This window comes from Apium graveolens, chromosome 5, assembly GCF_009905375.1.
Source record: "Apium graveolens cultivar Ventura chromosome 5, ASM990537v1, whole genome shotgun sequence".
Classification (NCBI taxonomy): domain Eukaryota; kingdom Viridiplantae; phylum Streptophyta; class Magnoliopsida; order Apiales; family Apiaceae; genus Apium; species Apium graveolens.
Window position 1 is genome coordinate 108,902,851 of NC_133651.1, and position 12,261 is coordinate 108,915,111.

The following is a 12,261-nucleotide window of genomic DNA, read 5'->3' on the forward strand; positions in this document are numbered from 1 at the left end:
AAACTCTGATGCTAAATCCGCTGCAAATGTTAACAAACTTAATAAGGCCAAAGGATCCAAGCAAGTATGGGTCCTTAAAACTAATCATTAGTGGTCTTTGTGATTGCAGGGCAACATGAAAAACATCATAATTCTAGACAGTGGATGTTCAGGACATATGGCTGGAAATAAAGCCCTGCTATCAGACTTTGTGGAGAAGGCTGGCCCAATTGTTTCTTATGGAGATGGAAACATTGGAAAAATATTGGGATATGGCAATATCAATCTTGGGAATGTCATCATTAAGGAAGTAGCTCTGGTCTTAGGACTTAAACACAATCTGCTGAGTGTTAGTCAAATCTGTGACAGAGGTTATCATGTGGATTTCTTTGAAGAACACTGTGAAGTTGTAAGTAAATCTACAGGCAAAGTTGTTCTGAAAGGATACATGCATGGTAACATTTATGAAGCCAAGCTTTCAACAAGTACTGATGGTTCTGCAATCTGTCTGATGAGTAGAGCATCAATTGAAGAAAGCTGGAACTAGCACAAGAAACTCTCTCATTTAAATTTTAACAATATAAATGAACTAGTCAAGAAAGATCTTGTGAGAGGACTGCCAAAGTCAGTATTTGCTCCTGATGGTCTTTGTAATTCTTGTCAGAAGGCTAAACAAAGGAAATCTTCATTCAAGAGCAAGACTGAATCATCAGTTCTTGAGCCTTATCACCTACTACATGTTGATCTATTTGGTCCAGTGAATGTCATGTCTATTGTAAAGAAGAAATATGCTATGGTCATAGTGGATGAGTTCACCAGATACACATGGGTGTATTTTTGCACACAAAAAGTGAAACTGCATCTATCTTGATTGATCATGTCAAGCAACTGGATAAATTGGTTAAAGACTCTATGAAAATAATAAGAAGTGATAATGGCACTGAGTTCAAGAATTTTATAATGGAAGAGTTCTGTAAAGACCAGGGAATCAAGCAGGAATTTTCTGCTCCAGGAACTCCATGGCAAAATGGAGTTGTTGAAAGAAAGAATAGAACTCATATTGAAGCTGCACAAACTATGCTTGATGAAGCAAAGCTTCCAACTTATTTCTGGGCTGAAGCTGTGCAGACTGCTTATTTTACTCAGAATGCAACACTCATTAACAAGCATGGAAAGACACCATAAGAGATGGTGAAGAAAAAGAAGCCAAATCTGAAGTATTTTCATGTATTTGGATGCAAGTGTTTTGTTCTTAAGACTCATCCTGAACAACTATCCAAATTTGATCTAAAAGCTGATGAAGGAAACTTTGTTGGATATCCACTTTCCACAAAAGCCTTCAGAGTCTACAACTTGAGAACAAGGGTGGTCATGGAATCTATCAATGTCTCTTTTGATGATAAGAAGATTACTGGACTTGACAATTTCAATGATTATGATCAGCTGAGATTCGAAAATGAAGAATTAAATTCAGATACTGAAAACCCTGATAGTCTAAGTCCTGATACTGCAAACTCTGATGGATTAAACTCTGATGTCATTGAAACTGTGGTGACTACGTCAAAGGAGAATGCACCTGTGCAGGGGGAACATACTGAAGATACAACCACATCTCAAGAAGCATCAGAACATACAACTGGCTCTTCGAGTTCTGATTCATCAAGTTTTGATAAGCCAAGTTCTGATAGTTCTGAAAATTTAAATACTGAAGGATCCAACTCAGAGAGCATAGTTTCAGGGGGAGCATCAGAAGATGTTGATGAAGATGGCATGGGTCATGGGGGAGCATCCAGTTATAGAGAAAACCTTCCATCTGCAAGGAAGTGGACTAAATCACATACACCTGACTTAATAATTGGAAATCCTGATGCAGGTGTAACTACAACAGCTACTTCAAGTGAATGTCTTTACAATTCTTTTCTTTCTCAGACTGAACCAAAAAAAGTGGAAGAAGCTCTTCAAGATGCTGATTGGGTGCAAGCAATGCAGGAAGAGTTGAATGAATTTGAAAGAAACAAAGTCTGGACCCTAGTGCCAAGACCAAAGAACAAATCTGTTGTTGGTATAAAGTGGGTATTCATAAACAAAACTGATAGTGATGGCATAATTACAAGGAATAAAGCAAGGTTGGTTGCAAAAGGATATTCTCAACAGGAGGGAATAATCATGATGAAACATTTGCACCAGTTGCTAGATTGAAAGCCATAAGGATATTTTTGGCTTATGCTGCTCACAAAAAGTTTACTGTCTTTTAAATGGATGTGAAAAGTGCTTTTCTCAATAGAGAATTGGAGGAGGAAGTATATGTTGAACAACCTCCAGGCTTTGTAGATCCCAAATATCCAAATCATGTCTACATGCTTGATAAAGCACTTTATGGCCTTAAGCAAGCTCCAAGAGCATGGTATGAGACTTTAGCTCAGTTTCTTTTGGAAAGTGGATTTAACAGAGGAACTATAGACAAAACACTGTTCTACCTCAACCATGGAAAGGACTTACTTCTAGTTCAGATATATGTTGATGATATCATCTTTGGTTCTACAAATGACAGACTTTGCAAGAAGTTTGCCAAACTGATGCAGTCAAGATATCAAATGAGTATGATGGGGGAACTTAGCTATTTTCTGGGCCTTCAAGTCAAGCAGAATGAAGAAGGCACTTTTATTTGTCAAACCAAGTACACCAGAAATTTGCTGAAGAAATTTGGAATGCTAGATTGTTCAAGTGCATCCACTCCCATGGCCACTGTAACAAAACTGGATAAGGATACTGGTAAATCAGTAGATATTACTGATTATAGAGGTATGATTGGCTCTCTACTCTATCTAACTGCTAGTAGACCTGATATCGTGTATGCTACCTGTCTTTGTGCAAGATTTCATGCAGATCCAAGAGAACCTCACTTAATAGCTGTGAAAAGAATTTTCAAGTATCTTAAAGGAACAGCTGATCTGGGATTGTGGTATCCTAGAGAATCATATTATAAACTAATAGGTTACTCAGATGCAGATTTTGCAGGTTGCAAAATTGACAGGAAAAGCACAAGTGGAAGCTGCCAATTTCTTAGAGGCAGATTGGTTTCTTGGTTTAGCAAGAAACAAAAGTCAATTTCCACATCAACTGCAGAAGCAGAATACATTGCTGCAGGAAGCTGCTGTGCATAGATTCTTTGGATGAAGAATCAGTTACTGGATTATGGGTTAACATATTTTAAAATCCCTATTTACTGTGATAATCAAAGTGCTATTGCTATGACAGGTAATCCAGTTCAACACTCAATGACAAAGCACATCAGCATTAGGTACCACTTCATAAGGGAACATGTGGATGAAGGTACAGTGGAATTGCACTTTGTTCCAACAGATCAACAACTAGCAGATATCTTCACAAAACCACTGTGTGAAGCTACTTTTACAAGATTGGTAGATGAACTTGGAATGGTTTCAGGTTCTTTCTCTAAATCTGCTTAGTTTTGTTCTAATGCATCAGATTTTATGATCAGTATTTACATATATTACTCTCCTTGTGTATTCTGTGCCTAATTGAAAATTGCTTAAGTACTGATTGCTGTCTGATGTGAATTTCTAAACTCTGATAGTGATATGACTGTTTCTGTGACTATTCAATCCTATGAGGATAACTGTGCTAGATGCTGACCTAGTAGTCTTTAATATACTAAAGATCCTATGTTAGAAGTAATTATTTATGTGGAAATCTATTGACACGAGCAAATTCTGATATTGAGCTTAGTTAAGTTTACTTTTTCTAACTTATTACTAAGTCAAAAACTAGAATAATGCTTCTCATCTGTTAAGTTCTGATGTTAGAAAATCTGCTGAATGTACTAAGTGCTGATAAGTCTCACTTATCAAAAGAAAAAGAAAAGAAGAGAAATAAAAATCAGGTACTCCTTTGAGATCTAGAGTAAAAATGTGGAAGGGACGACCCAAGTGCATTGCTGGTATTAAGTAATATGCATCAGAAAAGCAAATAATTATTCTTCTTGGTGACTTTTCACACTCTATGATTACTGGAGAAATACTCTGATAATAGCATAAATTCTGATAAGCAGTCGTGACTCACTTACACTGAGAAGCCACTGTAAAATGGAATTTTAAAAGATGCATAAAATAAGCACAAAACAGTTGAGGCGGACTCATGAATGAACTCATTCAATAGTAGGCTTCAGAATAATGACAGATTTTATGTAAAGTTCTTAGTTATGCCTTATTTCTAAGATGTACTGAAGTGAATCAGACTTTACTCTTTGTCTGATATTTAGCTTAATGCACACACTTACACTCCATGTGAATGATGAAAATTACTGTGGTGATCAATGTTATTTTAGATGAACAGTTTATGTGTCAGATTACATACATTCTGAGGACAGGTTCTGATGAAAGTTCTGATGATTAAGTTCTAAAGAACCAAAATCCGAATTTATGTGAAGAATTATAGAGATAGACATTCACTTTTCGAGTTAAGAAATCATGTTCTGATGACTGTTAAGTTCTGATATAAGTCTAAGTGATGATATTAAATTCTGATCAGAACACATACATCTCAACATACTCAACCCTCTATCAGAACACATCTCAAACCTTCAAAGATAGCTCAACCTTCATCATCAGCACATACTGTGAAGCCTTCATCTTCCAAGCCTAAGAGGACAAAGACTATACCTCAGACATCACAGAAGAGAAGAAGGATTATTCTGAGAGATGAGTCAGATAGTGAGGAACAGGTTTCTGCATCAGAACCTGTTGTTACAGAAGCTGAGAAGGTCTCTTCTCAGAAGGATACTGGAATTGGGGGATCTAAGCTTCTCAAAAGGCTTAGAAGAATGTCTTATGCTGAAACTCCCAAGGAATCCACACCTTCGAAGAAAAGAAAGAAACAGAGAGCTTACATGCCAGCTTCAGATGATGAGGAAGCAGCAGCTAAGGAAGGAGATCAGGAATCTCTGATCTTAAAGGAGCCAGAATTTGCTGAAGCTACTGCATCTCCATCTCCATTGTCACCACCTCAGGAAGCTGCTACAGATAAAGCAACTGCACCACCTGTGTCTCCTGTACATGAACCAGTATCTACTGCAGACCCAGGCACACGTGCTGAAATTAATATTCACAACCTAGTTGTGCCTGAGGTTCTCTACTTAGAAGCTCCAATATCAATTAATCTATCAACAACACCAATTACTAATGCTAATGAAACTCCAGAATTGTCTAAAATACCTTCTCTGCATCTAGACATTGAAGATCAAACTATAGGTGAGCATCATAATATGGCTGTTGATCAGAACTTGGAAGCAGATCAGCATTTAGAGGATGATGTTGAATCCTCAATAGCTTCTCATACTGTTCTTTTATCAGAGGATGCTGACTCTGTAAGTTCTGATGCTGCAAATGCTGATACTATTGGTGATGCTGCTATAAATGAAGATGTTACTGCAGCTGGTCCATCAGGACATGCACCTCAACAAACTGTTCAAAAAAGTGAGATAGTTAAGAAGTTTGTTACAAGGGAAGCACCAGTACCTTGGAGTAAAACTCCTAGAGGACAGGAGTGGACTAAGGAGTGGAACACAATTACCTTTGTTCCATCTGAAAACATTCTTGCTGAGCACTTGGCAAAAGCTGATGAGATGTTAATTAATGATGATTTCAAGACACAGCTTCGAGTCACTGCATTGAGTACTAGACATCTTTAAGGTCTACATTCAACAACTCATGCAGAGGTACATAAAATTCAAGAAGAATTGCTCAAGCAAGAAGTGACTAAGAAAATTGACAAGAAAACTTTTTTCCAACCTACCTGTTATGGATAAAAAACTAAGGTTATTATTTGCTGTATTTATTACTAAGATTCGGGAGCTCAAGGCCTTTAATGGCTGCTCTCGTGTATCGTAGCTTAATTCTGCCTTTACGAGATGCCTACGTATCTCTGTGAATTAGAGAATCAAGCCAAAAAACGTAGTTCTGATTTGTGGGGTGAGGCCCCTTATATAGATGTTGGGAGTCCTTGAATTGGACTTGGTATAGGAGACTTGGTGGGCAAGTCTCATAATTAGAATGGACTTTGGAGTCCTAGATAGTAGGAAGCTGATTCCTTATCCTTTTAGGTCCCCTTGAGGATAATCTCTAAGGATTTATATCCTTATCGGGACTCTTATCAACATCTGATTTTTCCCTTATTAATTAATTACGAAATTAATTAATAATCAGGGCTTTTGGGCCTTTTTTATTCCATCAGGCCTGATCTGGTCCATCAGGCTTAACCTTTCTGGTCTGAGTATCATATATCTTTTTATTGGGCCTAGCAGTCCACAGCTTGTACAATTAATGCAATATTTAATTATACAATCATAATTTATTTATCCCTATCATTTGCCCCCCAACTTTTGGGAAATATTGATTAGGTTTCGCAGAAGTTAAGTCTATTCGTTCCCTTACAGGGTTTCGTTTTTCCGTAAAGTGTGGAGCGACCTACACATTTACAATGAATTTTCCTTTTATTCAGGAATTATCTTAATTTCCAGGAATTTTTCCCTTATTTCCGGGATTTTTCCCTAATTTTTTGGATTTTCCCCTAATTTTCTGGATTTTTCCCTAATTTTCTGGGATTTTTCCCTAATTTTCTGGGATTTTCCCTAATTTTCTGGGATTTTCCCCTAATTTTCTGGGATTTTCCCTAATTTTCTGGGATTTTTCCCTAATTTTCTGGGATTTTCCATAATTTTCTGGGATTTTTCCCTAATTTTCTGGATTTTTCAGATTTCCAGCCCTTTTTCGACCAGGATCCTAGTCGAAATTTCGACCTGGATCCTAGTCGAAAATAGGGGTCAGCCTTGTCATCCTGGTCGAAGGATTTCGACTAGGATTCACGGCCTGGATTTCGACCAGGATCCTAGTCGAAATTTCGACCTGGATCTAGGTCGTCAATTTCCCACTTTTAGCTTCTGATCTTGATCCCATCGACTAGGATTTCGACCAGGATCCTAGTCGAAATTTCGACCTGAATCCTGGTCGAAAATTCTTTGGTTTTCTTGATTCCTGGTCGAAGGATTTCGACTAGGATCCACGACCTGGATTTCGACCAGGATCCTAGTCGAAATTCGACCTGGGTTTTTAATCTTTATTCCTGAAAGATGCTGGGCTAATTCGACCTCATTCCTGGTCGAAATTTTGACTTCAATTTAATCCTATTTTTTCCGTTGTTTTCGTGAGCCTAGTCGAAAAATTTCGGGCAGGGATCACGACCTGGATTTCGACCTGAATCCTGGTCTTTTTTGCCCGTTATTTTCGGGTGTCTGCTCGAAAGATTTCGGGCAGGATTCACGACCTGGATCTCGACCTGGATTCTGGTCTTTTTCTAGCCTTCTCCATTGGTCCTTACATCTTTTAGGGCTAAAATTGAATTTTCCAAATCCTAATTGGATTTGGGCCTGGCTTTTTCTATTGGGCTTTTCAAATATTACTGGGCCTCTTTATTGGGCTTTTCAAATATTATTGGGCCTCTTTATTGGGCTTTTCAAATATTACTGGGCCTCTTTATTGGGCTTTACCAAATATTACTGGGCTTAATACACCCTGTTTAGAATGCTCTAGAATTCCTAGGAATATTCTGGAATATTCCTTTTTCTGGGCCTTTTCTTATGGGCCTTTGTTCTCAATGGGCTTTTCGTCCCTTCAACTTCCTTTTCCTCTTATATAAAGGAATGAGGAAAGGCTATTACTCCTCACTTTCTCATTTCTTAGTTTTCTTCTTTATCTTCCTGCTAAGATTCTCAGAGCAATAACAGCAAGTCGGAGCTCAAAGCCTTTTTCAGGAGCGCTTCTTCAGGTAAGATTCCTCCCTTTGCTTTTCGTGTCTATTTTTCCATTGTGTGCCATTTTAAGATAGCCTATTTACGTGCCCCTTACTTTTTTCAGATGGCTGACAAAAGAATGACTCGCTTGGCCAAGATGAACGTGGCTAGAAAGTCCAACGATTTTCCTATTCGATCGAGGTATACTTCCTTAATCAACATGATCAACACTCGAGGGGACGAGTACCCGTCTGATGCGCATCTGGACGCGCACGATCATATCAGCGCCTTACGGGATCCCAAGGAGCTGGAAAAGTTGAGCAGCTGCTTCAGAATCAAGGAACCTTTTAAGCTGGTTCTTGCAGGTCCGGCCGACAGGGCCTGTCAGTAGAAGAAGGACGCGCTATGCGTCTATAGGGATACTCTAAGGGCAGGTATTAGACTCCTTTTTCATCCATTCATTCCTTTGCTACTGGCTGATGTGGGCATCAGCCCTTGCCAACTTCCCCCTAATTCCTGGAGGTTAATTCTGTGCTATCTGTCGCAATGCGCCAAGCACAACGTCCTCACATCTGTTGCTGTCTTCAGGAAGATTTTTCAGTTCAAAAACAGCCCTGATAAAAGTCCGGGTTGGGTTTCTATCAACCAGCGCCCCACTATCCCCCATATCGTGAATGGGAAGTCCATCCCTGACAACAACTTGGGGTGGAAGAAAGATTTTTTGTTTGTTATTTGGGAAGGTGGAGATTGGGGCTCCCTGTTTCGATCATCCTTTGGGCTGGCCGTGGATGGGAGCCCAAATGACATAACTTTGTCTGAGGAGGAGGCTAGAGGTTTCAACCTCCTTACGCAAGACAACGGTACTTCCCATTCTTGGGACCTTATCCGGGAGACCGTCCTGGTAGAACGCGTCCTTTCGCCCGTTCATAAGAAAAGTAAGTTCCCTTCCATTATTTCCTGCACTTTTATTTCATTGGTTTTCAACTGACTTTGTTTGTTGTAGTGGCTGAGAAGATTGAGGAGGCTACCAAGCCGAAGGACCTGGAGACAACCAGGATGAAGAGGGCCGGGAAGATCTTTAAAGACCCTCGACTGGGTGACCGCTTCCCCGAGTTCCTTCTTCAGGCAACGGAGCCAGATGAGGAAGGCCCCAGCCAAGTTCTGCGTGGAGGGCTGGGATGCTGCTGTGGAGGCCATCCAGGATGAGTTTCCAGAGGTCCTTGAGCAGTCCCCCTTTCCTTGCCCTGTGCGGGTTCCAGAGCTTGGAGGTGTTACTGAGAAGCTTGCTATTATGATCAAGGACGGAGAGGAGGAAGATTCTTCCGAAGAGGAGTTTGAGCCTGTCGCTAAGAAGGCCGGGGTGGAAGAGCCTCCAAAAGCAGCGCCTCAACAGCCAGCATCTCCTGCAGAGGGAACTTCTACAGGGACTTCGGAGGGGACAACCGAGATGTCCGAAGGAACGACTGAGACTTCCGAGGAGACTTCGGATAGTGGTTCTGAGGAATCTCAGCCTTCCAAGGCCTAATTTTTTGTATATCTTCTTTTTGAACTTTATTCATATCTAAACTTGTTACCCTTCGGGGTTATATTTCATATGTTGCTTTTCTTGCCTCTTTCTGTTTTAACTTTACAATCTTAATACGCATTTGAACTTTAAACATCCTTAGATAGAAATAATTTCAAACTCTTTAATATGAAATCTGGTTTTCCAAAACCTTACACAGCATGGGTTCGACCCTAATCAACAATAACTAGATAATGTAAATTCTACTGGAATATAAAATCCTACGCAAGCAAAGCTTTAAGGTGCTTTTAAACCTTCTTGTCATAATGACAAGTGAGAATCGTACTTCGCCTATCTTACACGTAGTAAACCTTCAGGTTTTGTGCGTGCTGATAAGTGGCATTTTATACCACTTAGAACGTCTTAAAATGGCTTAAAATGGTGTCTTGAAATCAAGTATTTTGTGTATTTGATGCATTTTTTTAGTGTTTATGCATTTCAGGGTATTAGTTGCATTTCGGAGGAGGAATCATCAAGAATAAGCCTTGGCATGTGTTCACCATTGTGAGAGGAAAAGAACGGGCAGATTACGGCGAAGAAACGGAGCAAACCTGGAATTTTTCCAGTAGGGTCCTGCGCGCCTGCGCAGCAATGCTGAGTGGCCGCGCAGCAGCCTTGCGCGCCCGCGCAGAAATGCTGAGCGGCCGCGCAGGGTCGGGGAAAAAGCTGAATTATTTTAGACTTCTACTTCTGTTTGGCTTCCAACTTCTATGTAATCTGAGTTTTATGGGACTATTATATAAGTAGATTTGAGACGTTTTCATAGAGGATATGAAAGAGATTATGTTTTAGATTGTGTTTTGCGCAAGAAGCGAAGGAGATAAGGAAGAAGACCGATTTAGCACACCGCAACGAAGAGGAAGCATATATTCTTGTGATTCTTGTTTCGTTGTAACGTTGGATGCTAGTTTTCTTGCTTTGACTTATTTACTCTTGTGATGTACTCTGTTTTAATATAATTAGTTTAGTTATTATTTTCTTGTGTCATTTATCATGATTTCATATGAACCCATGATGGCGATAAGTTCTATTATGGGCTAATCGTGATCATGGGGTTGCAACGGATTTATTATGAAATTCTTTAGTTAATTGTTTAATACTTTAGTGTGTGATGATTGCATGATATCTAGTATTGGTTGTGCGTATTCGTCTTATGTGCGTCGCGAACATATAAGATAGGGTGTTAATCTCTTGTGAAGCGATGGTGGATCTTGAGATTTAGAACTTGCCATGCTAGCATAGGTTCATGCACGTTGTGCATGATTAGTGGGTAACTCTAACAGTTTTATTTGCCTTATGTAATCAAAAGGAATAACTTGTGCTTAAATCGTTGTGTTGTCAATTTTTGTAGACATATAGGAACTCAATATAATTGATGACTATTCAACTTCTATCTTAATTGTGGATGCTTGGTAGAATGGTATTAGTACAATGAAAGTTGGCTTTTATCAGTTTCGTGTTATTCGATTAATATCATCACTGTCACATGCTAAAGGTAATAACAATGGCTATAGAAGGAAGTAATAATGAAGTTGTGATCTCATGAGTGTTTTATTATTGATAAATTGAAGTGTTAGTTAAGTGGTTAATTAAGTAGTTAATTATAGTTAATATTTAATCAACAATTTTAAGTGTTATCTTAACATTGAGAAGTAATCATACATTGGTGAGTGAGTTTAATTAGACAATAACTTAGTCTGAGTCTCTGAGGGAACGAACTAGAAAGTATTCTATATTACTTGCGAACGCGTATACTTGCGTGAATATTAGTGCGTGATTTCGCCCTAACAAGTTTTTGGCGCCGCTGCCGGGGACTCGGCGTATTTGTTTAGTTTATGTACTTACCATCATTGGTCATTAGGACTCAGTGATTAGGACGTAGTAGTTAATTACTCTTTTCGGTTGTGTTTCAGGTACTTTAGCAAGCGTTTATGCAAACTCGTTCTCGTGCTCGCAAGAGGACCTTAGATACAGCTGAGGAGAAAGACGAAGTTCTTGATACTCCGGAGAAGTTAGATTTTGAGGATTCGGATTCATGAACTGAGCAGAAAGAACCAGTAAACATGGGAGATCGTATTGTTCAAGCTGATCCAGCTCTTATGGATTTTTCTCGGCCTAAAATTGATGACATTCAGTCAAGCATCCTTCATCCGGCTATTCAAGCTAACACCTTTGAAATCAAGCCGGGCACTATTCAGATGGTGCAGAATTCTGTTTCTTTTGGAGGAGCGGCAACTGAAGACCCCAACATGCACATAAGGAATTTTGTCGAGATCTGCAGCACTTTTAAGTATAATGGCGTGACTGATGAGGCTATCAAGTTGAGGCTTTTCCCATTCTCACTGAGGGATAAGGCTAAAGACTGGTTACATTCTGAACCAGCTGGGTCCATCACTACGTGGCAAGATCTTGCGCAAAAGTTTCTGGTGAAGTTTTATCCAATGGCAAAGACTGCTGCTATGAGGAGTGCTCTTACTCAGTTTGCGCAGCAACCTACAGAATCTATGTGCGAGGCTTGGGAACGCTACAAGGAAATATTGAGAAAATGTCCACATCATGGAATGCCGGATTGGATGGTAATCACTGGTTTTTATAATGGTTTGGGGGCCCAATCTCGGCCCATGCTCGATGCAGCAGCTGGAGGCGCCTTATGGGCTAAAAGCTATACTGAGGCGTATAATCTTATCGAGACGATGGCTGCAAATGAGCATCAAAACCCAACTCAGAGGATGACGTCAGGCAAGGTAGTAGGTATTCTGGAAGTTGATGCAGCCACCACTATTGCAGCCCAGCTCCAAGCGCTATCAATGAAGGTTGATTTTTTGGCTACGTATGGAGTTAATCAAATAGCTATGGTTTGTGAGCTTTGTGCAGGTTCTCATGCTACGGATCAGTGTTCTCTTGTCAACGA

The 12,261-nt window shown here is 39.7% G+C and overlaps 1 non-coding gene across 1 annotated transcript; it reads right to left on the bottom strand.

The window, feature by feature from the left end:
- Positions 1 to 11,806: 11,806 nt before the first annotated feature.
- Positions 11,807 to 11,913, bottom strand: LOC141662475 (small nucleolar RNA R71). Its single transcript, XR_012550591.1, has one exon. It is a non-coding gene; the product is annotated as a small nucleolar RNA R71 (small nucleolar RNA).
- Positions 11,914 to 12,261: the final 348 nt, after the last annotated feature.